This window comes from Euleptes europaea, chromosome 12 (genome assembly GCF_029931775.1).
Source record: "Euleptes europaea isolate rEulEur1 chromosome 12, rEulEur1.hap1, whole genome shotgun sequence".
Taxonomy (NCBI): Eukaryota; Metazoa; Chordata; class Lepidosauria; order Squamata; family Sphaerodactylidae; genus Euleptes; species Euleptes europaea.
The window spans coordinates 65,701,020-65,727,445 of record NC_079323.1 but is presented as its reverse complement, the minus strand read 5'-3'; the positions used below and the strand labels follow the sequence as shown (position 1 = coordinate 65,727,445).

Genomic DNA, 26,426 nt, shown 5'->3' with positions numbered 1-26,426 from the left:
GACGGGCTCTATGGCCTGGATGTCTAACAGGTGTTGTATAGCTCTCTGTGTGCAAAGTAATTTTTCTTTGCCTAGTGGTTGCGTCTTGGCGATGAATCTCGAAGGTGGGGTTTTGCGGAACTCTATTAAGTATCCTTGAGCGATGATGGAGGATACCCAATGGTCCGTCTGGGATAACCGCCACGCCGCCGCAAAGTGGGTGAGACGACCCCTCACCGGATCGATGGAGGCGTCATTGCTTGGACTGTTGAGTCCCATACCCAGCCCTGTCAGAGGGCTGGGAGGAACGTGGGGACCTTGAATAGCGGCCTCCCCTACGAAAGGAACCCTTAAAGGAGTTCCAAGAATCCCTTCGCTGTTCACCACGAAATCTCTGGAGGGTGTGAGAAGAGCGGAAGGGACGTGAATAGGTTTTTTGGTCTCGCTTGTAGCTCTTGGGGAGCGCCTTCTTCTTGTCCCTTGTCTCGACCAAGATAGGGTCGAGCTGATCACCAAAGAGCCTCTTCCCCTGGTATGGAAACCCCATCAGGTCAGCCTTAGAATGATGGTCCACTTGCCATGGCCTGAGCCAAAGCGCTCTCCTTGAAGCTAGTTGAGTGGCTATGGCTCTCGCTGAAAACGAAAGAGTATCCAAAGAAGAGTCAGCCAGAAAGGTGACCGCCCTTAAGATCCTGGACACTCCCTCCTGGGCTTTCTTATTACCCTCGGGAATGAGTTGATGTAGTTTGCGTGTCCAAACTATCGCTGCCCTGGCCACTAAAGCCGATGTGACCGAGGCACTGATGGCTAGGGCAGAGGCTTCGTGTGCACGCTTGAGTGAGATCTCTGCCTTCCTGTCAAGAGGATCTCTGATAGACCCCATGCCATCCCTGGTCACTACGTCATTTGAGTGTAAAGCACAGACAGGAGCTTCCACCACCGGGGCTGAAGCAATTGGGCCGAGGCAGGTGTTAAATCATAGAACTTTTTACCTATGGATGGTGCCTGTCTACCTGCTAATGGTTTTTCCCATTCTGAGGTAATCAATGAAGTGAAATAGTCTGGCACAGGTATCACACGAGATGGACTGGTGTGTCTGTGAAAGAATTCTTTGGACCCTTTGAGCTTGTCAGAAGCTTGGGGATCCTGTGGTTCGGACAGGTCCAAAGCTTCTAGGGTCTTAGTCAAGAGGGAGGGAAATTCCTCTTGAGGAAAGAGTCTGAGCTGCTTTTCCTCTGGTTTAGGGGGATCCTCCTCTGGGGGGGAGCCTTCCTCCTCCTCTTCGTTCTCATCCTCTGATGAGTCTGGAGGAGACTGGGTCTGCATGACTACTGTCCCTCTGGAATAACCAGAGGGTTGCTCGCCTGTAGCCTTCTCCCTCCCAGATCCCTTGACTCTGTTAAGAGTACTGGGGCCCTCTAGAGGATCCTGGTAATCCTCTGCACCCATGATAGTGGGAGGAGGGGTCACTTGAGCTGCCTGCAAACCATCCACAAAAACGCTCCTAATGAGCTCAGTGAGCTCGGCTCTTAAGGCAGCCAGCCCCCCACTGTCTGAAGCCCCGCGAGCGCTTGTACAGTACCAGGAAGAGTTCCCTGCTGTGAGTCCATGGATCTGCGGGGAGCCTCGTTGCCGCTTGAGATGACGTGGCTAGCAGCCGCAGCGGGCATAGGCAACCCTGCTGCCTCGGGCGGTCCCGCGGAGCACTCTGCAGTCTCTGAGTCTCTGGGCGTCCGGCTAGCAGCTGCGTCCGGCGTCCGGCTAGCAGCCGCGCCTAACTTAACCCGCTCCGCCACGGACGTGGCGGCGGGTGCGATCGGCGGCCGGATAGCAGCCGCGCCTGAATCCTTTCGTTTCCCTGAGGAACGAATCTTCTTCTTTCCCTCTTCTTTCGGGTCCGGTTTCCTTTTTCGTTTGGGATTGGCCCCTTTAGAGGGGTTAGATGAATCCCCGCAGCTTGGGGCTGCCGCGACAAGGAGACCCGGGTCTAAATCTATGGGCGAGATAAACTCATCTCTGCTGGACACCGCCATTTTATTTAGGCGGGAAAGAGTACACCAACCCCCCGGGCCCTAACACAAGATGCGACAAGGAAAAACGAAAAATGGAGACGAACAATACCGACACAAAGGTAGGAAAGGAATATGAAGAGGGGGGAAATATTTTGGGGAAAATTAAAACCTTCCCACTAGAATACAATTTGAAATCGCTAACAAAATGGCGGAGCACCGCCGCAAACCTGCTTCCCTGACAAAGGCAGGAAACAAAACTGAGGCATTCCGATGGGAGGGGGTCATTTCCCCCGGGGAACCGGAAGGCCTACAATTTTGTTGATTCCTGCCTTCCCTAGCAAATAAAGGAAAATAACCCAGAATGAAGACGCCCTTCTTACCTAGAGCGAGAAGGCTGTAAAACTGGTTTCTGATTATCCCAACTGAACTCAATGCAACCCAGCGTAATTAGTCACTTCCTCCCTCAATTTTAAGTCTATAACTTCCAGGAAACCCTCGCCAGGTAATATATTACAATGACATTTCTGAAACCAATACATTTCTGCAATGGCACCTTCCCATTGTGGACAGAATATGAACTGGCCATTAGCTTAGAAAGAAATATTCTCATTAGTGTCACCAGTGCACAGATCAATTCATGGAGGGAGCACCACAGACAGGTTTACATTTTTGCAGCCATTTATTAAACTGTAATTTCTGGGATTGATTTTCCAATTACACTGCCCGTTTCTATATTTGCTGTGCCTACTGCTGAAAAAGTTTGTGCATCTGCGATTACAGAAGATGATGATACCCGGCATCTTCATGATTCCTGGCCGAGTCCTGCAACTCAAGTATGGTTTTTCAGAAAATATTTCTAGTTTCAAAGCCATGAAAAAGTTTGGGCAAAAAGCTTACTTCTGCCCCTTGCAGTAATATTTCTCAACAATACAGCTACTAGATCTACATACATCCATGTATGAGTGCTGGAGGGGCAACAGCATGTTATTTGGTAAGTTATTTCTTCTCTAAGATCACCATACTTACGGGAAAATGCAGAAAGAGATCATTGCCACCTGAACAAAATTGTTGTATCTGAAAATGGGGCGCCCACGCTGCTGTCAGGGAAAGGTCACATCCTCTCCTGTCTTCCACTATAGCCTACTTAACACAGAACCATACAATAGCAGCCACTGGAGGCTCAAGTCTTCTGCTTGCTGTGTTTTAAGATGGGCAAAAAGGAAAATCCCTACATGCATCTCAGGGACACACATGTGGCATCGAGTAGGAGAAACGCTCCACCAGCACATTTTGGAACGCTCAAATGTGTTCACTGGATTTTTAAATATTAATCATGGACATATCTCCACAAGCTACCTCCTGAAGCCCCCATGATGCAAATTTTTAAATCCACGGTGACAATACATAAGTGTCAACGTAAACACAGTAACTGTCCTGACAGTTCTACCAAAGGATTCATGAGAGCAAGCTACTGATTGAATGGAAATCCAGATACTGCCACTGTTTGTTCTCATTCTTATTCCTGGTTTCAGAATTCTGTAGGTCTAGTTTTTCTTCTTCTTGGTTATACCTTGTACAATTGTACCTGTTCATCTCCAGATGTTTCTATGATGAAGAAACAGAAACAACTCAGAAGGGATCATTATACACAAATATTCAGTTGCTAGAGATTCAAATGGGATGGAAAACAAAAGCTTCAGAGGATCAGCAAATCACTCCATGCTTATGAACTGTAAGAACTACCCAGTTGATGCCAAACAATTTTATGTGCAAACCAGCTGCAGCTGCCATAATCTGCTACTTAAAAGCAGGTTCTCACAGAAAGCATGTCTGTAAGGCTCCACAGCAGATGTATGGAAGAGTGTTATTGACAGAGTGTAGAACTAGCAAGAATACGCTACTGGGCTTTAAGCTAATTAACGTAGTTTAGAAGGTATATCAGGAGCAGGAAGTAAACAAGAGGGAAGTTGTATATGGAAAGCCATTTAGGCCTTTTATGCATGGGTTGGATCTCCCTGGTTGGACTTGGGTTCGTTGCACATTAATGTAACCCGATTTGGGGGAAACTGTATGCATTGGCTTGAATGATCAGGAACAAAACTGTGTGCTAATTGAGCCATGAATATAGAAAAGCAGTCTCCCAAGTTCAAATCAAGTCCCACCCCTTTAAATGCTGCGCTGTAATTGGCTTACATCGCAGTGCTCACCGTGAAAGATTTCCCTCCCCCCACAAACCCAACTGCCGCATAAAAAAGCATTTTAAGAACAAAAAACAAAAAACAGAGCAATCTGAAAGAAGGGGGGGGGGAGAAATCCAAGCCTCGTTTTTAAAAAGCCTTTCTTTTGCTCAGAAAGAGCTCAGAGGCAGCAGGAAGCACTTGAATCCCCGCCTCCTTACACAATGCTTCGTGATTGGCTGTGAGAGAAGCCAATCTTCTGTGTTTCTCCCTGTTTAGTCATCTGCACGCTGCTTTGAGCCGGGCTGAGCTCCGGGGAGAGGGAAAAGTCGGATTAACAGAGGAACGGGAAGACCCAGGTTGGTTTTGAGTCGAGCTACCAAGGAATGGGATATCATGCATACTGAAAAGTTAGATCCTGGCTGAAACAGGAAATAACGGATGTTACAGCGACCATGCATAAATGACTCCTGAGCTCCAGTGCAGAAGAAAGTGTGTCTTTCTTTTGGGTGCTGTGCTTCAGGTGCAAAACTGTCAGACTTCAGCACTGGTTGCCATGCACTTTTTTGAATTCCTAGTCAAAAACCTAAGGGGGGAAAGGGGCATATTTTAAAAACCTAATGCAACATGGTTGGGTAGACTGGTAGGTGTATTTGGGACACATTTCAAAATAAATTAAAAAGAGCAGCATTTAAGCACTCCATGAGTCAATAAAGCACTATTTCTTATTAACCTCCTCATGAAAGCCAAGGCAGGGGTGTTCTACAGATTCTCTTAGCACACCACCTTGAAAACAAAGACTACACCATGTGGTAGTTTATTTACTTAAAGTTTGAGACAATAACAATAGGAAACACTAAATAAAAGGTACAAATAAAACTATTGCCCAATACTGAAAGTATCTGGGGGAGACAGGAAAACAACAGCTACAATCTGCAAGGGCAAGGGGTAGTGTGTATCCAAAACTATTGTGAACACTCAGGGGCTGATGAGGAAAGGGGATCAGCGGGTTCCCAGAATACAGTGGTTCAAAAACAACCATCCCACCAATAACAAGCACCTTCTTAAAATAAATAAACGGTCATATCTATTCACAATTTATTTGTCCATTATGAGCTATTTAAATATGACTAAGAATAATCTTATCAAACCTTAAATACAAGAGCCATCACATATTCCACATTTATAACTGATCTGTTTTATAAACATGGTAATGAGCCACTCTGACAGCATTGCTAAGAAGCAGTATATACAAGTAATAAATAAATGCTAATTCTGAGTTCTTTATATCCTTCTGTTTCAGTCCTAGGACTGAATATCTGAAATATAAACAGAGCTAGATAATAGGGGTGATATGTCATCAGGCAATACCTGCATATTAATTTTCACTAGTGTGTTTAGAAGACAAAGGAACAACTATGTCATGTTTATTTCCAAGAGAGGGCAAGACTCTAGACCTAAATCAAATCGATAAAACATACATGGGTCTTGTTGTAGATGCTTACCCATTCTCAAAAGTTCATAAATAAGAAGAAAATGACTGTAAGCACACAGCACACTCAGCAGAAGGAGGGATGACAAGGTTGCTAGCCTCCAGGGGAGCCTGGAGATCCCCTGGAATTAGAATTAATCTCTAGACAAGAGAGATCAGTTCCCCTGGAGAAAATGGCTGCTTTAGAGGACAAATTTTTATAACATTATATCCCACTGAGGATACTTCCCAAACCTCCAGGAATTTCCCAACCAGAGTTGGCAACCCTAAGGGACAAATGGTTCTGGTACAGTTGTACTCAACAGAAATATCATGTGTTTTTGGATCTAAATTCAAAGAATGGTTAAAGAAGGAGGATGTAGGGAGAGGGAAATATCTTCCTCTCATTTCAATTTGGAGCTCTAAAATTACAAGCTGGGACCCCACAAGGAATTTGTGGGGGGATAATTTGGAAATTCCACATCACCTCCTCAAAATCGACCGTCAAGCATTCTATGAGCTCTTAGGGTGCTGGAACAACCTGCTCCCCCCCTTTAGTTAATTCACAAACACTTTTTCTAAAAAGCAGGCAAGTCCCCTAGTATGTAGATACCCCTACCTTGTCTGCAAATGACCCAGTTGTGTGGTAGTTGTCAGCCACACAGGGACAAGATAGTTGACTATTCAGTATATAGTGATGTGTAAAGAAAATTAACAATATTGGTAACAGTTTATTCCATACCACAAAAATTCACTTTCATTGTCCCAAGCATTAATGACTTCTAAAGGTTTTTCTGAAGCTATCATTGCCTCATCTGAGGGACAGTATGTATCATTGGAGCCTCCTTTCAGCCTTTCTGGAGATACTGCAAAAACCCTCAATGTAGACCAGGGGTGGGGAACGTCAGGCCCAGGGGCCGTTTAAGGCCCTGGCAGATCTCTAGCTCAGAAGGATCTAAGAATGGTGACCTGCCCCCTCTCGCGGACAGGAATAGCCTCTATTCAAGGCAGATGTGAGTTTTGTTTTGCTGAGAAAAGGAACCTTTTCCCCCCCTTGCAGAAGAGTTGTTAGCTATGGAGCTGCTAGGATCGCCCAAGAAACTGTGTTAACCCTTTCCCACCCGGGCCGTGGAGAAATGTATTCGCTCTGTACTACAAGAGGGCTAGGGGCGGAAGTCGCGACAATGGAGGAGTTAAAGGTGGCAGGGCCAGAATGCGCACGGGGGGGGGGGGGAGTTCTTAGCCAGTGTGTCCTCATTTCACCCCTGCAGGAGGAAGTAGTAGGAACCGGCTGTAGAATCTTGCCCACCAGGAACAGCAGCAGCTACACATTAGCCTCAAATTGACTGTTCTACTGCATTTCCATATTGAATGAATTAATATGGCTGTTTTGCAATTCAAAGCAGACAAGCAACATGCAAATTTGACAGTCTTTACTACATATTTTTGCATTAAATACAAACACAACCCCAGTTCCATAAGGGAGTTTCTGTTCTATCCTACTATAAGCAATTAAGTGGCTCAGGTATCTGCTTCACCTTAATATGTGATTAAGGGTTTACAGGATTCTTTCCTATCTGCTGATGAACTGTTGAATAGATCTAACTTTAAAATATCATACGACTACCACCTACAAATCATTTAAAATCACAGTCAAATTCCATACACCCACAAGTACAAAATGTATTTTAATATCTTGTAAAATATGCCTTTTAAGTCTGTCTTTGTACATAGGCTACAGAAAACCACCTCACCATCGCAAAAAAAGGGGCTAAGCTAAGCTTTTCATACAGCAGCAGCTGCAATGGCTACATGTAATCCTGCCCAAAATTTCTCTGTTGATTTGGAAAGAATTCTGCACTGTCCAAAAGGCATTTTAGGCTTACCAACAGGCTAATCAGGATACTGTAGAAAACTAAAATCAAGCTTAGCTTTGCTAGACTGGTAAACGGTTTATCATTATGAACATACTATTTGTAGGTGTCTCTTAGCCCACCTTTCCTCACAAAATAATGATACAGAAGAAACTGGATTTCAACTGACAGCATTCTCCAGTTCTTGGCACCATGTGTCACTTAAAGCTACTCCTCTGGATAGATTTCCCCTAATATCTTGGTTTAACTACAAACAAAACAGAGCCAACATGGTGCAGTGGTTAAGAGCAGCAGAGTCTAATCTGGAGAACTGGGTTCAATTCCCCACTCCTCCACGTGAAGCCTGCTGGGTGACCTTGGGCCAGTCACAGTTCTCTCACAACTCTCTCAGCCCACATGGAGGCAGGCAATGGTAAACCACCTCTGAACTTCTCTTGCCTTGAAAACCCTTTCTTTACATTGTATAGGAATTGGTGTATCTGCACTGCAACAGGGGAAAAATTACATTAATGTCCTCCAAACAGTCTCTTGGTGCCAACTCTGTCGTAGAACATTTTCACATTTGTGTTTTATTTACCAAGATCCACTGTTTCAAATGTTAATTTGGCATGCTTGCTCAGCCTGGCAGTTTGATGCTCAACTGAGTTAAATAGCAGGCTTCAGTCATAGAGTGATAGTGATTCTCGTTTGATGGGTTAATTTCTCTTGTAAGCAAAAGACCGAATATGATTGTACTACACTGTAATTATGCATCATGTTTCTGATTTTCAGTACCTGCAGATCATTAGGCAAACTGCAAGTGAGAAGAATCTGATCACAGGTTTTTAGGTAGTTTATATTCTATTGAAAAATATACCAGAGTTTATCAGATGCCTGAACAGAAAGATTTCTAACTTGCCCAGACTGAATATTGTCGAAGGCTTTCACGGTCAGAGTTCATTGGTTCTTGTAGGTTATCCGGGCTGTGTAACCGTGGTCTTGGAATTTTCTTTCCTGACGTTTCGCCAGCAGCTGTGGCAGGCATCTTCAGAGTAGTAACACTGAAGGACAGTGTCTCTCAGTGTCAAGGGTGTAGAAAGAGTAATATATAGTCAGAAAGGGGTTGGGTTTGAGCTGAGTATTGTCCTGCAAAAGTATTGTCCTGTAAGTATCAAGATAATGTGCTAATGAGGGTATGGTATGTTAATATGGAACCATTGTATCCTGAAGTGATCTGTTAATGTGTGTAATCCAAAACTAATCTGTATGGCTATTGTTGAATGTTGTCTTTGTCTGGAGGTTTTTCAGGGCAGGAAGCCAAGCCTTATTCATTCTTAAACTCTCCTCTTTTCTGTTAAAGTTGTGCTGATGTTTGTGAATTTCAATGGCTTCTCTGTGCAATCTGACAAAATAGTTGGTAGAATTGTCCAGTCTTTCAGTGTCTTGGATTACACACATTAACAGATCACTTAGTTTTGGATAAAGCAATAATTAGGTCAGTGGGGAAAAAATTGGTAAAATTCCGGTTCAGGTTTATTGGTCCCGATTTTTTTTTGGGTAAAACTGAAATAAGCCGAATCCCCAAACCAGTAAATATGGGGATTTTGCTTTTTTCTGGGTTTCTTGAAAAATTTGGGTCCAATAAAGCCTATGGGGCTTTCCACAGCTCCTGGGAGGCATTTTTGAAGGTAAAGCCCCTAAATTTTCAGCGTAGCTCCAAGGGACTCTCCTTGCAAGAACCCCCAAGTTTGGTGAAGATTGGGTCAGGGGGTCCGGAGTTATGGGGTCTGGAAGGCATTGCCCCCGTTCTCCTCCTAGGAAATAAATAGCAAAGTGGCTGCATTCCGATTCTTTAGTGTGATCTTCACTAAGCATCTCTACGGAGGAGTGGGGCGAACTTTCCCACCATTTAAAGCCCGGCTTTGTGATAATTTGGTGACTTTATGATAATTTGGTTAGGGGTTTTGTGCATGTGCATGTGAATGCATGTGTGTGAATTGTTTCAATTTGTGTTGCTACAATGTGTGACATCATAAATGTTAATCAAGAAACAACATCACAAGACTAGGATTAGTTTCATGTCCAATGCTAACATATGAAACCTTATACAGCAAGTGTTCCTGTTGTACCAATGGCAAATCTTGTAACTCAGTTTGTATCTGCACATCATCTACAAATCTGTGCTGCTTGGGGTTACAGTGCTATCACCACCTACAAGCAGATTCAACACATTCAGGGGGCATATCAATTCTAAAGGAAAAACACAATAACCAAAGAGAAAAACAAAAACAAGAACAGCTGTAATTGGTAAGGGTATGCTGGTCTGGGATGTAAAATATCCTTTGCTGGTATCCTTGCCTAAAGTTGCCAACTGACTCCTTCACCCTTAACACAGGCAAAAATTCAATTGAGGCAGATGCAGTAGTAGAGAGAGCTGGATTTCTATCACACAGCTATTAAAATTACTCTGTACTCTGTAAAGCAATATACATGAGAAAAAGCTAAATAAACTGGGACTTTTAAGATTGGGGGGAAACGACTTGGGGAGGACATGATAGAGGCTTGTAAAATTATGCATGGGGCAGAGAGGGTGGACAGTGAGAACTTTTTCTCCCTCTCCCCAAATCCTAGAACTCAAGGGGGTATTCTTCCCGGAGATTTGCTGCTGTTTTGACGCTGATTTGCATCGGAGTCAAATTTTGGTTATTCACTGAAGATCCGTGTTTCCCCCCCCTGAGCAAAATAAGCCGGGTTAAAAAAGAGGCAATCCAAACCACTTTTGAGACGATCTTTCCTGTGAACACGTGTTTTGTTGCGTGGATGCCCATGAAAAAATGTTTGCTTCACTCCCCGGGACGTCTCCTTTCTCCTCCCCCAAGAACGGTGATTGGCTGGGGGAGTTCTGCGCTCGGACAAGAATACCGCCCCTTTTGCTGCCTGCCTGCCTGCCTGCCTAGAATCCTGGCACTTCTCTCCCTCCGTCCCCGCACACCTTCCCCGCCCCTCGCCCGGGATGGGCCTTGGAGCTGGGCCCACACCTCCAAGCCCAGAGGGACGTCGGACGGACGGCTCCAGGGGGAGACTGGGGGGGCCACGCCATGTGTTTCTCTCGCGCTGGTGCTGGTAGCTCAGTCTAGGGCAGCCGGACCCGTGGGGGGGGGATGTTCAAGGGAAGGGGCTGTTGGCCCCTCTGCCCCAGAGGGAAGGGGGGATTTTTGAGAAATCGGATGGGAAAAATGTGCATCCTAAGAGCGGAAAACCCAGGGCAAAACTCCCTCCCATCACTCTTCTGAAGAGGGGCGGCCAGCCTGCTCTTATCTCCCTCCTCTCTCTTGATGCACTGTGGCCGGATCATGGCCAGAACGCAATCCAGGGGCCTTCTTTCCTCCCCCCCCCCCCCGCCATGCACACTGGTTGGATTGGGGCTGGTGTGCAAGCTAGAAGCCCTCCTGTCTCTCACGATGCAATGTGGCCGGATCATGGCCAGCGCGCAATCCAGGGGCCTTCTTTCCTCTCCCCCCCCAATCCCACTTTCAGCTAAACACTTCTCTGGGCACATGGATTCCCTGCCCCCCCCCCCAATCCTATCATTAAAGGGCAATGGGTTCCACACCTATAGAAAATAGAGGGAAGCTTTGAGGAAAGCACTGCCTTGCCCCCCCCCCCCAATTTGGAATCTGACTGTTCCAAAAGCAGAACAGAGCGAGGGTGGAAGAAAAATGGAGGAGACCAGAGGGACTGGTGCTTGTTTTTTGCGCTGGGGCTGGTGAACCGCACGAGGTAATCTGCTGGGCGGAGTTGGGGTGGAGCTGGGGGCAGGCATAAACAATGAGCCTGTTGGAAGGGCAGGCCTCCTGCAAAAGGGACAGACCAAACCATTGTCAAGTACAGCGTGCTTTGTTCCCATGAAAAACCAAAACTACAGATAATTGATGGGGATAAATCGCGGCCATGAAAAAAACATTTAAATCGTGTTTTTTTTTAGTCCGTGGCAAAACAAAAGCAAAGTCTACCGTGAAAAATGCCCCAAGGGGAGTTGATGGGCAACAGATTCAGGACACACAAAAGAAAACACTTCTTTACTCAATCGGTGATTAAAATGTGGAATTCATTGCCAGGGGATGTAGTGATGGCCACATCATAGATGGCTTCAAAGGGCATTAGACAATTTCATGGAGGACAGGTCCATCAGTAACCTGGGTGACTAAAGGGAACCTCCATGTTCAGAGGAATAAAGACACTGAATACCTGAGCTAGGAGGTAACACTGGGGGGGAAGGCCTTGGCCTCTATTCTCTTTTTGCCCTTCATTGTAACTGGCTGTCCACTGTGTTAGACAGAATGCTGGACCAGATGGTCTGATCCAGAAGGGCTCTCCTTATGTTCATGTTCACAGTGCTATATAAATAAGGCAGACTGTCAGAAAAACAGAAATGATGGACAAAAAAAGAGGAAGGAACTGAATTCTCTCCTCATGGTAATTTCCCTTGGCTACTTACAAGTTTTTCTTAACATGAATCCTTAATATTAATAGAACAGAGCCTATTTAGCCTCTGACCAAACTAACATTTCTCTTTGATTATATATTCTATGTTACAACTGAAGGGAAAACAAATCTAGGCAGGAAAGAACTGAACAGTCAAAATCAGGACCCTTCTGAACAAACAAGCAATCTCTTTTGCAGCATTTTTAAACCCATATTTTTTTACTGATGTTTCTTTGCACTTTCATGTTCAGAGGCAGAAAACTTCTACATGCTATTTGCTGGCAGGCAACCACATGGGAAAGCCTAGGCTTCCATGCCCTTCTTGTAGGCCTTCTTAAGCCATCCCCCATTAGTCCTGATATGAAACAGGATGTGGGACTAGATGGATCGTTGGCCTCATCCAGCCAGGCTCTTATGCTTATGCCTGCTGTTCAGTAACTTTTTAGAAGGGTGTTAAAACTTGAAAAGTTAACTGAACAAGACTGCTTTCTTTTGCTATAGCGTCAGAAGATACTCAGCAACTATGCTTTAAGTGTAACAATAGCTTCCCTCTTCCCTGGCATGCTTCTCTGGGAGTTAGTTTTTTATTTCAGCCATCAGAAGAAACAGAAAGTCCCACTACATACACACAAAGCCTAAATCCAAAATCGAGTTTAAATTGAAAGATTCAGAATTTTTAAAAACCTTACTGCTCTAGGGCTACATTCATATGTCATGATTCATCAACCTAATCACAGTTGGTGCACCCGATGATCGACAAGAAAGCTGCTTGTACACATGTTGGATTATGCACTATAAAAATAATTTGCAACTGGATTTTCCTGTTTCACATGGGAAAATCCAAACAACTACTATAGTGCACTGAGAGTCCATTATTAAGTAATGTGTGAAAGTTGCCTAAGTGAAGTCTTCTTGGAAATCCTGATTCGTCTACTGCCAGTGACAGCCCAACTGCAGCAGGAGCAGGCCATGTTTGTTTCATGGTTTTAGTATGAATTCTGACTTTACCCTGGGGGGCAGGGGGAAATCCAGCTAGCTAAGACATAGCCCTTTTTGTACCACTAACACAGCTCTTATATACTTGCATTACTTATTTACTCCATAAACTCATATCCTACCTTTCCTCTTTGTAGATCTGCTTCAAAATGCTACAACCATTCACAAATGTTCTCAAGCTTTGCCTATCTGCATTTAATAAATGGAGCTACAATATGACAATTTTTCTTCTTCACCTGTTTTTTTCTTCTTGGTCAAACTAGCTTTTCCAGTACAAATATGTAACTTTTTCTGCAGAGCACACCATATTTTATTCTGATTGCCTGTGTTCTCTGAACATAGTGGCAAGATCTGAGACACTGCCCCCCTTCACTGCTGTGTCATTACTAACGATAATGTATCAAAACATGTAGGACTAAAACAACAAGCTGATTAGTGCAATGGAAGTCAATGGGAATTGCAAGAACCAAGCAAATTAAACACACACACACAACTGAGCCTGTGAGACAGTAGAGACACAGCAAAACTGTGCAGGGGTTCCTTAGGGTCAGCACAAGTGGCAATAATCTAAAACACTGAACTTGTAAGACCTCATAGTTGTCAGGTGTTCAGAAAGGGACTTGGCCTATTTCACACAAGAGCTGTGTTTTCCATCTTAATGTCTGTGAAAGCAGTGAGCTGAAGAACAGGAGGAGGGAGTTCTGTAGGAAAGCAGCTGTTAAATACAGCTTTATTTTCTACTGTGGGCAAGCTCTCACAATCTTCTAAAGGAACTAAAAACGTTTTAACGTTGAAGAAATTCCGATATTCCAGGAGTCTAAGCAATTTACTTCTACTGCAAGGTGAAATTGTGTAAACCATGTGTTCTTGAATAGGTACTAGATGCATCTTGATTGAAAAACTGTCTGAAATGTAAAGGTAGTTTTTTGGCTTTTAAACATTCAACAAGGCAAAATGTATGGCGACCCTGTAGGATTTTCAAGGCAAAAAACGTTTGGAGGTGGTTTGCCACTGCCTGCCTCCAGGCCACACCCCTGGTATTCCTTTGAGGTCTCCCATCCAAATACTTGTCAGAATCAAGGCTGAGAGTGTTTGACTGGCCCAAGGTCACCCAGCAAGTTTCCCAGGCAGACTGGGGATTCAAACCTGGGCTTCCCAGATTCTAGTCCAACACTTTAACCATGGTGGCGTAACAACTCTGGTATTCCTTGGAGGTCTCCCATTCAAATACTTGCCAGGGTCAACCCTGCTTAGTGTCTAAGATCTGGTAAAATCAGGCTAGCCTGAGCAATACAAGTCAGAGCTGACTCCTTTCTTCAAGAGTAAAATGGTATTCAAGGCGATGCCTATATAATTTAAAAAAAAAAAACAGCAGCAGAAGAGATTAAAAATATAGCATAGAGCAGACAAATCAGTGAATGGTAGAAATCAACCAAATGGTATGAAACTTGGATCAAACAAACAAACAAAGCAGGTTTTTAGCTGTGGGCAGAAAGGCAGAAGACCACAAGGAAATACCAGCTTTTTGTCCCCATCATTCTAGTTGAAGGCACGGGGAAAAAAGGAGGCACTTTGACCACACAGCTCAGCATTCACCACAGCTCTAACTAATCGAATTTCAAACAGGCTGTTTCCTTTCTGTTTACCTACCTGAATTTTATCTACAAATGAACATGCATGGTTAACTGGTAAATTTAAAAGAATTGCTGGTTGCTGACTCTGCTGCAAGGAACATAGAATCATAGAGTTGGAAGGGACCACCAGGGCCATCAAGCAACCCCCTGCACAATGCAGGAAATTCACAACTACCTCCCCCCTCCACACCCCTAGTGACCAGAAGATGGCCAAGATGCCCTCCCTCTCATCATCTGCCTAAGGTCACAGAATCAGCATTGCTGACAGATGGCCATCTAACCTCTTCTTAAAAACCTCCAGGGAAGGAGAGCTTACCACCTCCCGAGGAAGCCTGTTCCACTGAGGAACCGCTCTAATTGTTAGAAAATTCTTCCTAATGTCTAGACGGAAACTCTTTTGATTTAATTTCAACCCGTTGCTTCTGGTCCGACCTTCTTGAGCAACAGAAAACAACTCGGCACCCTCCTCTATATGACAGCCCTTCAAGTACTTGAACATGGTTAACATATCCCCTCTCAGTCTTCTCCTCTTCAGGCTAAACATACCCAGCTCCTTCAACCTTTCCTCAAAGGACTTGGTCTCCAGACCCCTCACCATCTTTGTTGCCCTTCTCTGGACACGTTCCAGCTTGTCTACATCTTTCTTAAATTGTGGTGCCCAAAACTGAACACAGTACTCTAGTTGAGGTCTAACCAGAGCAGAGTAAAGCGATACCATCACTTCGCGTGATCTGGACACTATACTTCTGTTGATGCAGCCCAAGACTGCATTTGCCTTTTTAGTTACCGCATTACACTGCTGACTCATGTTCAGTGTTTGGTCTATTAAGACCCCAAGATCCTTTTAACACACACTACTTCTCAAACAAGTCTTCCCCATCCTATAATTATGCATTTGATTTTTCCTACCTAAATGCAGAACTTTACATTTGTCTTTGTTGAAGTGCATTTTATTAGTTCTAGCCCATTTCTCCAGCCTGTCAAGGTCATCCTGCATCTTCTACCGTATTTGCTACCCCTCCCAATTTAGTATCATTTGCAAATTTAATATGCATCCCCTCTATTCCTTCATCCAAATCATTTATAAAGATGTTGAACAACACAGGGCCCAGCACAGATCCCTGAGGAACTCCACTAGTCACTTCTCTCCAAGTAGACGAGGAACAATTAACTAGCACTCTTTGGGTACAATCTGTCAACCAGTTGCAGATCCATCTAGCAATAATAGGATCTCACCCACATTTTCCCAATTTGTCAACTAGAATTCTATGTGGAACCTTATCAAAAGCCTTACTGAAATCTAGATAAACTATGTCTACAGCATTCCCCTGATCCAGCAAGGTAGTAAATTTCTCAAAAAAGGAGATAAGGTTAGTCTGACATGACTTATTCCTGAGAAACCCATGCTGGCTCTTAGAGATCAGATCCATCTGTTCTAAATGCTCAAGGACTCTTTGATGATTTGTTCGAACACTTTTCCTGGTATAGAAGTCAAGATGATGGGTCGGTACCGTAGTTACCTGGATCCTCCTTTTCCCCCTTCTTGAAGATGGGGACAACATTTGCCCGCCTCCAATCTTCTGGCACCTCACCTGTTTGCCAAGACTTTTCAAAAATAATGGACAGAGGTTCCGAAATTACATCTGCAAGTTCTTTGAGTACCCTTGGGTGCCATTCATCTGGCCCAGAGAATTTTGTTTCATTTAAAGAAACCAGGTGTTTGTGCACTACCCCAATGCCAATTCTAGCCTGCAAATCTCTTCCCTCATCACATGTTCTGTTTATGCCATGTTGAGCACCACTTCCCCCACGAGAAAAGACTGAGGAAAAGTAGGAATTGAGGAGTTCTGCCCTCTCTTCATCTCCTGTTACAATTTCACTTTTGGGTCCACTCAACGGGCTTATCTTGTCCATTTTCTGACACTACACTAGATCAAAGACCTTTCTCACTTTGTAAGGGAGTATTTGACTGGTCAAGGATGCATTTACCAGACTATATTTTTATATTATGTTCCTTGCGCTGTTTTCTAATTCTATAATCCTAGTCCCATTGCATTGTTCATTGGATGTCTTATGCTGTCTGACTGCATTGTTTTATATTGTGTAATCCACCTTGAGTCCAAGTTTCTTGCCTAAATTGGAACTTATGAAAGATATTAAAGGTTGTTGTCCTTTCTAAATGGTTTCGTCCTATTTAGATAGAACAGGACTGCTCTGCAGACGTCTGCCGAAGGACATTGGGAATCAATAGCATTCTGAATTTTTTAAATAACAAGAACTTGTTTAGGCCTGTCAGATCTAGCATGGGCCTCATTCTCTCCCTTTCTTTTTGACCAGAAAGTATCTTTCTTTCTGAGCAGAGCATAGACCTCTGCTAGTATTGGAAGAGCAGTTTTGTCCCTGTGGATCAGGGAGGATCGAGTCGATGGACCATATCATATTGCACTGTAGGTTTTATGAAGCAAGTAGAATGAATCTTATTTCTCCAATAATAAAACGATGGCATGGAATTACCAATGCCTAAATAAGCCAGAAACTATTATTTGATACAAACCTGGAGTTTATATTGAATTGTGCTAGATTTTTAGCTATAGCCCTTAAAATCTGCAAAGATAAAGCGGTGACCTAAATGAAGGGCTACCTTGTAAAGATAACTTTATTTAGATGATTTGTTGGGCTTTATATGTGTATTTTATATTTATAGTCAGTTTTAAATTTTATTGTGGGGTGTTGTATCCCATCCATTGTATTTGGATGGTGGGTTAGATATACCTGTGTATTAGACTTTTTGCAACTTTGCTGGTTATGTACCAAATCAAGACTTGATTGATTGAGTGACCTCAGCTAGGAGTTCTGGAGATGGGGCAGGAGGGTTGGACGATGGGAGACTGTAGGTCAGGAGAGAGGCACGTTCTATTGCATAACCCTTTGTCATGGTGCTTATAACTCACTGGTCTTGGGAAACGTCTTGCCAGGTAAGCTGGTTGGAAGAGTTGGCAACAGGCTATTATGCACTGGTAGTCGGCAATCTTGAATCTGAGAGCAGAGGAGGCACAGATTTTTCTGCCTACCACATCTAGCTTAATATCCTCTTTGGCAATTGGTGCAGAGTACTGGGTGCCCTTCCTTTGGGTGTGGTTGACAACTAAGGAGTTAACAATGGGGTGTTAGAAGAGGAAAGGGCATCCTTCCAGCTTGGTTCTGTATTGATTTTCAATATGCCAAGCAGAAAGCAACACCAATGCTAGGCATAATCAAGGTTCAGTTGTGACTTCTAATAGGTCTTTCATTACTGGAGGTCTTTGCTCAGGGAATATATGGATGGTTTGGGCATCTTGTCCTTGGGTGAAGCTTCAAAGGTACAGTCGAACTCTCTGTCCTCAGAGACAGGCGGATTGTAGACAAAAGCTGTATCATCAAAGGGCTGATTTTCCTCATGTGGATCCTATGGGAATTCAGGATCATCTAAAGGGAAACAGCCTGCCTCTTCCTGGTAGTAACCAAGCGGGGCATATGGATCCCAGCCTATGTTGCAATAGTCACACTGTTCTTGGTATGGCAATTGGGACAACGTTAAATATAAATCCATCAGATATGATTGGGCTAGTGGATCCATACGGTGAGTTGGGGGGTTGGGTTTATGACAGGAGATGGGGGGGTTTCGAATCTTGTACATCACCCTCCAACACAGAATGGGACAAAAAAGACGAATGCCCCAACAGAGAGGGAGTTGCCTCCTTGACTGGTTCCAGGAGTGGGTGGACGATGACTTTGATTTTGGTGGCATCTCCAGGAGGCTTGTGTTTACGGTTAGCCTTCCTAGGTGGTGATTCCAAGGAACTGTGTTTAGGAGATGCAAAAGTAGAGCTCTTCCTCTTTTTTATGTTGGACCCAGAGTGGTTGGGTTCAGTCAGAGGACCATAGGAACCCCGGAAACCCGGAGCGGTCTATCATCAACAGAAGGCGGAGTGGCACTCAGACCTTGTGAGTGGTGCCTGACAAAGTCTTTTCCCAGAGTGCCACTTGTAGGTGGGAAGTTCTATCGTGCCCAGCTTTTGGAGTGAACTGGTGAAAAGTGGCAGAGAGAGGACTGAGGGAAAGGTGCTCTGCCCACTCTATATCACAATGCAAAAGGTGGGAAAATGGGGGGGGGGATGCTAGGAGGCATTTTTGAGCTTGAAAAACTCGCTGTGGTAGGCCTGAACATACACAGTACCCCGTGTAACTGCACAGGAACCATGATGTTGAAGTAAATAAGAATAGAGGGGCAGTTCCAGATTTGGAAAGCCCTGGGGAGAGTGCACTCAACCCTTCTGCATTCCACTATCCCCCCATGCCTCCTTTCTCACCCACTATTTGCCTGTGCATCCTTTCCCTACCCTCTCATGAGCTTTCTAACCACCTGCACTCACAGATGCCTGCTTTACCTAGATGCCTGTTCCCTGGTGATGCTGGATGGTGTGTACAGCTGGGAACATGGATGACAGAGTATTTGCAAGAGGGTGGGAAAAGGGTGCATGGGCAGCAGAGGAGGCACATGGTCATTGGTAGTGGGCCCTGCCAGAAACACTGAGCTCCAGCAGGTACCTTATTTCAGAGTACATTGATGCCGGCCCTGTAAGAACATTTCATGACAATTCATGATGGTTTACTTTAACTGTTGGACACATAAATACTTTAGACCAGTAGTACAGGTCTAAAGGCCATCACTAGCAAGGACAATTTTTAAATAAAGATCTCTTGTTTAACAGTATTCACAAGCTGGCAGACCCCAGAGTGGTTAATCAAATCAGGACCTCATTTCTCCATGTCCTGTACAAAAAAATGTACAAAAATTACAGTCTTTTGCCCCAAAAATGTATATTTCAAGATGTTATAACTTCAATTATTCTGTCCTAAACTACAAAAGCTTTTCAATTTAAAGGAGAGGCAACCCAGGCAGAATTTGAACAGAGCATTTATAAAAGGGAAAAATCATGTCAAGTGATTGCTTGCAATGCATATGGAAGTCAAACTGATGCACACGACTCAAGTCATGGAAAAATCCTTGAGAGTATATAGGTCAGCCAGCAAAGCATAGTCAATCCAATTAAAGTTTACTCCTCTATGAAGAGTTCTTAAAATATGTCATATATGCAAGCTACAAACACAATAGGAAGTGTCAACAGCAACTTATAATAATCTAAAAATCACCCATTCTTTCTGACTAAATTTCTATGCAAAGTGCAACAGTTGACATTTATAAATATATTGCCGTTAGAAAACCTTAATTCACAAAACATGGTTAGCATTCTATTAGAAAAGTGTTTTTAAAATTTCATCTTCATACCCTTATCCAAAGTCCTAAAACAGCTTTTCTTTTCTTTTTTCTCAACTTCAAATTTAAAGTACTGAGATTCTCAGACTACAAGGGAAAAGACTTTTGGGGAACAGAAAAAGTCCACATGCTTATAAAACCTTGTCATATGGGTCAGATATCCCAGAAAGCAAACTAATAATGATAGAACAGGTTTAACTCAGTTGTCTTCTGAGGTCCTCAGCACTCCTAGTTGAAGGGGAGGTTGTCAACAGAGAAGGCATCTTAAAAGAATTTTCCAGTTAGTTCCAGTTAAGTTCACTGTTCTCTATGGGAGTTAGTCACCCCTCACTGGTGGTTACTCATCAAGGCCATCTACTCAGGCCTGTTAATTAACTCACACATTTCAGCTGTGAATCTGGATGGGAGGGGGAAATCACTCTCACCCTGAAAAGTTCCATGGATTGGTTGAGGAGATTATACCTGATCAATGCTTTTGAACAAATTGGAGGAACTAAACAAAAAGCCCGAACAACAAACTTTCTAGAAGTATGCTTCATCTTTTAGGGGAGACATTTACAATTTTACCTATGCATTTAGTTAACATGCGTTGGTCTTGCTCAAAAACTAAGCAAGGAGCAAAGGAAGGGAACAAGGACGTGGAATCTGTAGGCAGTAATGTAATCCAAGAAACCCAATGTTTTCTCTAAGATTTACATTAGCAAGCCATTTCTTTCCTATTTAAATACGAAAGATTTTTTTTTTAAAAAAATACCTCTGACCATGATTAGGAAACAAGATCCATCCAGGGAGACACATTACTATATTAAACCGCACCCAATATAAACAAAGCTTTAAAAGATACACAATCTCAACTTCATAAAGAGGAAAGTAAAGCCCAAAGTTATCGCAGCCTTACTTACCAGTACACGTAGTACGCTACAGCCAGTGCAATCAACGTAGCACAAACTCCAGCTAACAAACATATTCCTGACTGGTTTGTCAACATCTTTCCAATTTATTCTTGCTTTTGCAATATGAGAAAGAAGTGGCGGGAAAAAAAATAGAATGAACACCAGGAAGATGTCAGTCTCCGTTTGAACAAACAAATCAGTCTTGACAAGAAGAATGGATTACGATGACCAAAGCACACTGAGGTAAATCTGGAAACACGGCTTGATGCTAAAAGCTGCCTCCTCAGCAACAAGAAAAGCAGGACAAGAGCCTTCTCCTGTTGACACAGCAGTGTATTTAATGACCCATCCAAGTTTTTAAAGTCCTAGTATCATAAGAAATCAATATAAACCTAGGTGTTCATGAATTAAGCAATAAAACAGGAAATGCTTGGCAATACATATTACTATCAGAGCCAACATACCTAGTCTTTGCCTTAATCCACTAATCGTCTTATGGCAAACTGCCATGCTACAGTTGACCAGAATATCTTGAATTGTATTGTGGCAAGTGGGGGAGGGGAGATGGCAAAAAGTACAAACATGCTCTGGGAATTTTTAAAAGGACAGATCTGTTATTTAAAAAATATAACAAAGCAAGTACTCAGTGGTCAGACACCTTATATCTTATCAACTTTAATGCAGCAACTACATACTTCAAATGCACAGTACAAGAAAAAGTAGAGAAGACAGAAAACCAAGTGCCTCTCTCTTCTAACCCAAATGGATAAAAGCATTAGCTGCGTAAAAAACTATTTAAACAATGGTAGATCAGAGGACAAATGCTGAGAAGAGCAACATTGAAAACGGGTGTGTCACAGACATTTACTCATTTAAAAACTTAATAAGCCCATTAAGTTGCTCCCAAGGCAATAAGAGACAATACAGCAATAAGAGACAATACATAAAAATCTCATTAAAATGTAATCGAATGCCACCAATGCAAATCCAAAATAAAACCAGCAGATAACTATAACCACCAATAAAAATCCATGAGCAAGAGATACAGTCTGCTAATCAATATGATCAAGGGTACACTCAAGCAAAAATCATCTACACAAAAAACCTTTACTGAAGGACTGTGTAAACGAAGTTTTCAACCAGGGTCTAAAACTAGATAAACTGGTTACCAGGTGGGTGACTGAAGAAGGCATTCCCCATCTTAGACACTACCACTGGGAAGGCCCTCTCACAATTCCAATGGTGGCAGTGTTACAGGCTTTAACATATGGAACATATGAACTGATGTATTAGTGTTGTGCGTTGACAGAATTTACCTATTACCTATTTCTTACCTATGAAGCTTTCATATATGAGGCTTTCATATAGAAGCTTTAAGCTAAACAAGCCTGGACATGTCTCCTATTCCATTCATTCAAAAGACAGTTCTAAGTTCTTTTCCTTCATTGTGAAGTGAATTGAAAGTTGCTTAGTCAGTAACATTCAGATAAATGTCAACGGATAAATGGGAACAGCTAAATGAGAATGTAGTAAAGTATTCAGAGAATTTGTGCCACATTTGAAGTTACTTATCTCTGGTCAGATTTTCCTGTTCCGCAAAAGAGACTCCAAAATAACCAACTGTAAAAAGCATTACACAATGAATGTTATATAAATTATGCTGTTTTAAAGTTTATATATGTTAGAATATTAGTAGAATATTAAGAATAGGCTCATTTTCACTGCATTTCTTGGGATATAAAGATGTTTGTAAAATGAAATATTATAAATGTATGTGTAGGGTCTTGGGGCTTGGCAGTGCCCACCCTCTTCTCCTCCGTGAACTGCAGGGGCCGCGCCAGGGGAGCCTCCTCGGCCTCAGACCATTCCGAGGGAGAGTCAGAATCAACCTCTCCCTCAGACGCAGCCAGTGTCTCTCTCCTGTTGTGGTCACAGGCATGAGACCTCGGTCTGCCCTCCTCATCGGCCTCCGCCATTCTGCCTTTATAGGCCCCGGCCATGGACCCTCCCTCCCCAAAGCCATGCCTCCCGAGTCCTCAATAGGACCTGGTGGCGAGTGCGCGTCCGGGACGCGCCCTGCCACCGCTTAGCTGGGCTGCGGGGCAGGAATCGCCTGTGTGCTCTGCGTGGCTGTGCCCGGCCGCTTCTCTGCGCTCCGGCCGGTGTTCGCCGTCTTGTTCCTCCGCCCTCTCTCTGGTGGCGTGGTAGGTTGGCTTGCTTCCCCCAGGCATGGCGGCGCCTTGCACGGCGGTGGAGTCGTCTCGGTTCTCCCCTCCGCTTCCTCCTTGGGGTGAAAGGAGCCTCTGTGGAACGGGGCTGCCTCCGTCCCTGGACTGTTCTTTCCCTCTCTCCTTTCCCTGGGGTGGAGCGCCCTCCCTCGTTGCGTCGGGCCGCTAAAGTCCGAGCGGGGCCTGGCAGGGTCCGTCTTGTGACAGTATGTATTAGCTAAAATAGCTGAATCTTGTATTGACTATTGTCGAAGGCTTTCACAGTCAGAGTTCATCAGTTCTTATAGGTTATTCGAGCTGTGTGACCGTGGTCTTGGTATTTTCTTTCCTGACGTTTCGCCAGCAGCTGTGGCAGGCATCTTCTCTGTGTTTCTCCTCTGAAGATGCCTGCCACAACTGCTGGTGAAACGGCAGGAAAGAAAAGAAAATACCAAGACCTCGGTCACACAGCCTGGATAACCTACAAGAACTTGTATTGACTATTCAATATATTGTTTAGCCAGCAGATAGCTCTGCTGGAAGAGGAATTCCCTATATGGGAGTATGTAAAAGGTGTACAGCTAAAGTTGAACTGAAGTGGTGTACTTCAGAGTGGAAACCAAGTGATGTGAAATTGGACAGTATAAATATACGCAGGGAAAGGCTAGAAAGTTAGATCTCTCCAAGTCTTTGCATAGACTGGAGAATCTCAGAAGGGATTGGCGTTTGGTATGTATGAACTTACTTATATGCTATTCTAGATAGTGTGAATCAGACTCTTTTAACTAAATCAGACTTCTTTAACTGTTATATTTTAAGTACTGGATTTTGAAACTAAATAGTATGTAGAAGTTGCTTGTATTCTTGTATACACTTTTAACACTTTAAAGACTTTGAAATACTTACATATACACATATATTACATTGAAGCTATTCAATAAAAAGACTTACTTTTGTAAGTAAATTAAGTTGAGTCCTGCTTAGTAGGTGACTAACTGAATAAGATAACATACCACTTCTCAGGAAGGGGTCGATTTTAAGAGCATAGTCATATGAAATGCACTGACCTGCTTCAGCAGCACATGCAGTAGGGCCTCTCCTGCAAAGCTTAATGGGTGGTTAGGCTCACAAGAAAGCTAACCAATCTTCAGATAACTTTACAGACTCTAAACAGCCTGCTATCTGGAAATGAACTGGAAGCCAGAATAATTCTTCCAGTTATGCAATGTATGACTCCTATAAGAATATCAATGGTCTAAATCGCCTATCCAAACTAAACAAGACTTTCCATGCCCTGAATAAACTCAGGGCAGAAATAATATGCCTTCAAGAAACTCACACGAAGAACTCACACAAACATGTATTAGAAAATAAAAAATATCTATCGTTGGCTATGGAAAAAAAAAGAGGAGCTGCAACTTATAAAAAAAATCCACAAATTAAAATCTTAGAAGAACTCCAAGATACAGATGGAAGATATCTATTATTAAAACTACACAGAATTGAGGGGAAGACATTCACGCTTGGTGTAATTTATGCCCCCAGCAATGCTAGAGAAAACAGAGTTTCACTTACCTGTAACTGTTGTTCATCTGATGGGACTTCTATGCAGTAACACGTTGGGAACTGCGCAGGCGCAGGCCAGCCACGGATAAGATTTGTTAGCTTCTTGCAAATTCTAAGAGAGTGCCCCCCTCCCCTTGGGGCATGCAATCTCCCCGCCCCTCGGTCACATGTCCCAAGGGGGAGGGGGCACTCTTCCCTCCAGTTCTCCAACCTGCCACCACGGAACCAATAACCACATGATTGCCTAGAGGTCCCACAGCGGGGAAGGAGGGAGGGAATGTGTTACTGCATAGAAATTCCATTAGATGAACAACAGTTACAGGTAAGTGAAACTCTGTTTTCATCTGAATGGCTTCTATGCAGTCCTACGTTGGGAGAGTAGCGAGCTCGGTTACCAGGACGGTAGGTGTGGGACAATCACCAAAACAATGACCATAATACGGCACGTCCCACTACTGCCTCACTAGATGAATCCACGTCGATTGCATAGTTCTTAACGAAAGTAGAAGGGGTCGACGACCACAGCGCTGAGCAGATGTCTCAGAGGTCAATATTAGCCGAAAAGACAACGGAGGCAGCATAAGCTCTTGTGGAGTGCGCCAAGATCATGTCCAGGGCATCCACGCATGCTCTCTCATAAGACAGTTAAATGGTTGAGGTAATTTACCTGGACAGGGTCTACTGGGAGGCTCGGTGACCCTTACGGTGGTCGTTACAGCAATAACATATTAATGTTTTTCCTGCAAACAAGGTTCTTTGTGATAAGAAGGGAGGGCCCTCCATACATTAAAAGTATTGAGCCCTCTACGCATCGAAAGAAGAGGTCGGCAATAACACTGTTAAAACGATACCTTGTGTAGAAGAAAGCTCGGGTTTCAACACCACTTAACAGCGTGAAAGTTAGTAAACGTGAGGAACGACAAAGAGCCGCTAAATCTCTGACATGACTGGCCGATGTGATTGTGACCAGACAGAGTGTCTCATAGGTATAGCAAAGAGAGGCCCAAAGTGGCCAAAGGCTCAAAAGGTGTTTCGTGAGTCAGGACAACATGAAGGGAAAGCTCCACTGAGGAACAGGTGGAGATACCCTGGGATAGAGGTTGATATGTCCCCGTAAAAAAAGTTCTGTGAGCCTGGGTGTGAAAAAAGAACACAGAAAGAGAGTGCAACTCAGCATGAAGGGCCGAATTGTAGTCGAGGTAGCCAAAATTGACAACAGGAAAGAAGTAGCTCTGGACAAACCATTGCCAGTAGCCCACAGAGACAAATGTCTCCGTTAGTCCTCAATTAAAAACGCCTCCTGGACAACTTACTGGGGTGCATCAGCATCTGAGTCACCCTATCTGACTATAGATCACATAGAATTCTCCATGCTGCCAGCTTAATTCTGGAAGGAATGTGAGAAAAAACCTGGGGAGGAACAGTACTCCCTTGAGACAGGGGCATTAGAATTGTGGACTGGGATCTCCTGGGCCAGATGGTGCTACCAGGACGCCATTTGTCTTTTCCAACCAGATCTTGACCAGAACCTTGGTCAGCAAGGGAAAAAGGGGCGGCGGCCAAGTACTTGGAAGCATCCCCCATGGAACGTAGGCTCACCCCCGCTCGAGAGCACCATGAGGAAATACTGAATTGTGCTGAGGCACAAGAGATACATTTGCGTGGTGCCCCAGATTAGAACTAGATAATGGAGACAACGAGGTCTATAGCGAGCTTGCGACAATCGTCAGGGTGATAACTTACGAAGTGTACGAGAACGTAACTCGTGCCTGTGAATGGCAGTGACAGTGGAGCCGTGTGTTATGGCCAGGCCCAGACTGCAGTGGCTTCTGTGCA

The 26,426-nt window shown here is 43.8% G+C and overlaps 1 protein-coding gene across 1 annotated transcript in view; it reads right to left on the bottom strand.

Moving 5' to 3' along the window:
- The window catches only part of AGPAT3 (1-acylglycerol-3-phosphate O-acyltransferase 3), a 52,779-nt gene extending 31,814 nt beyond the window's left edge, over positions 1 to 20,965 (bottom strand). The window contains exon 1 of the mRNA XM_056858529.1: positions 20,827 to 20,965. The gene's annotated coding sequence lies outside the window, so the exon portion shown is untranslated. The remainder of the gene's footprint in view (positions 1 to 20,826) is intronic.
- Positions 20,966 to 26,426: the final 5,461 nt, after the last annotated feature.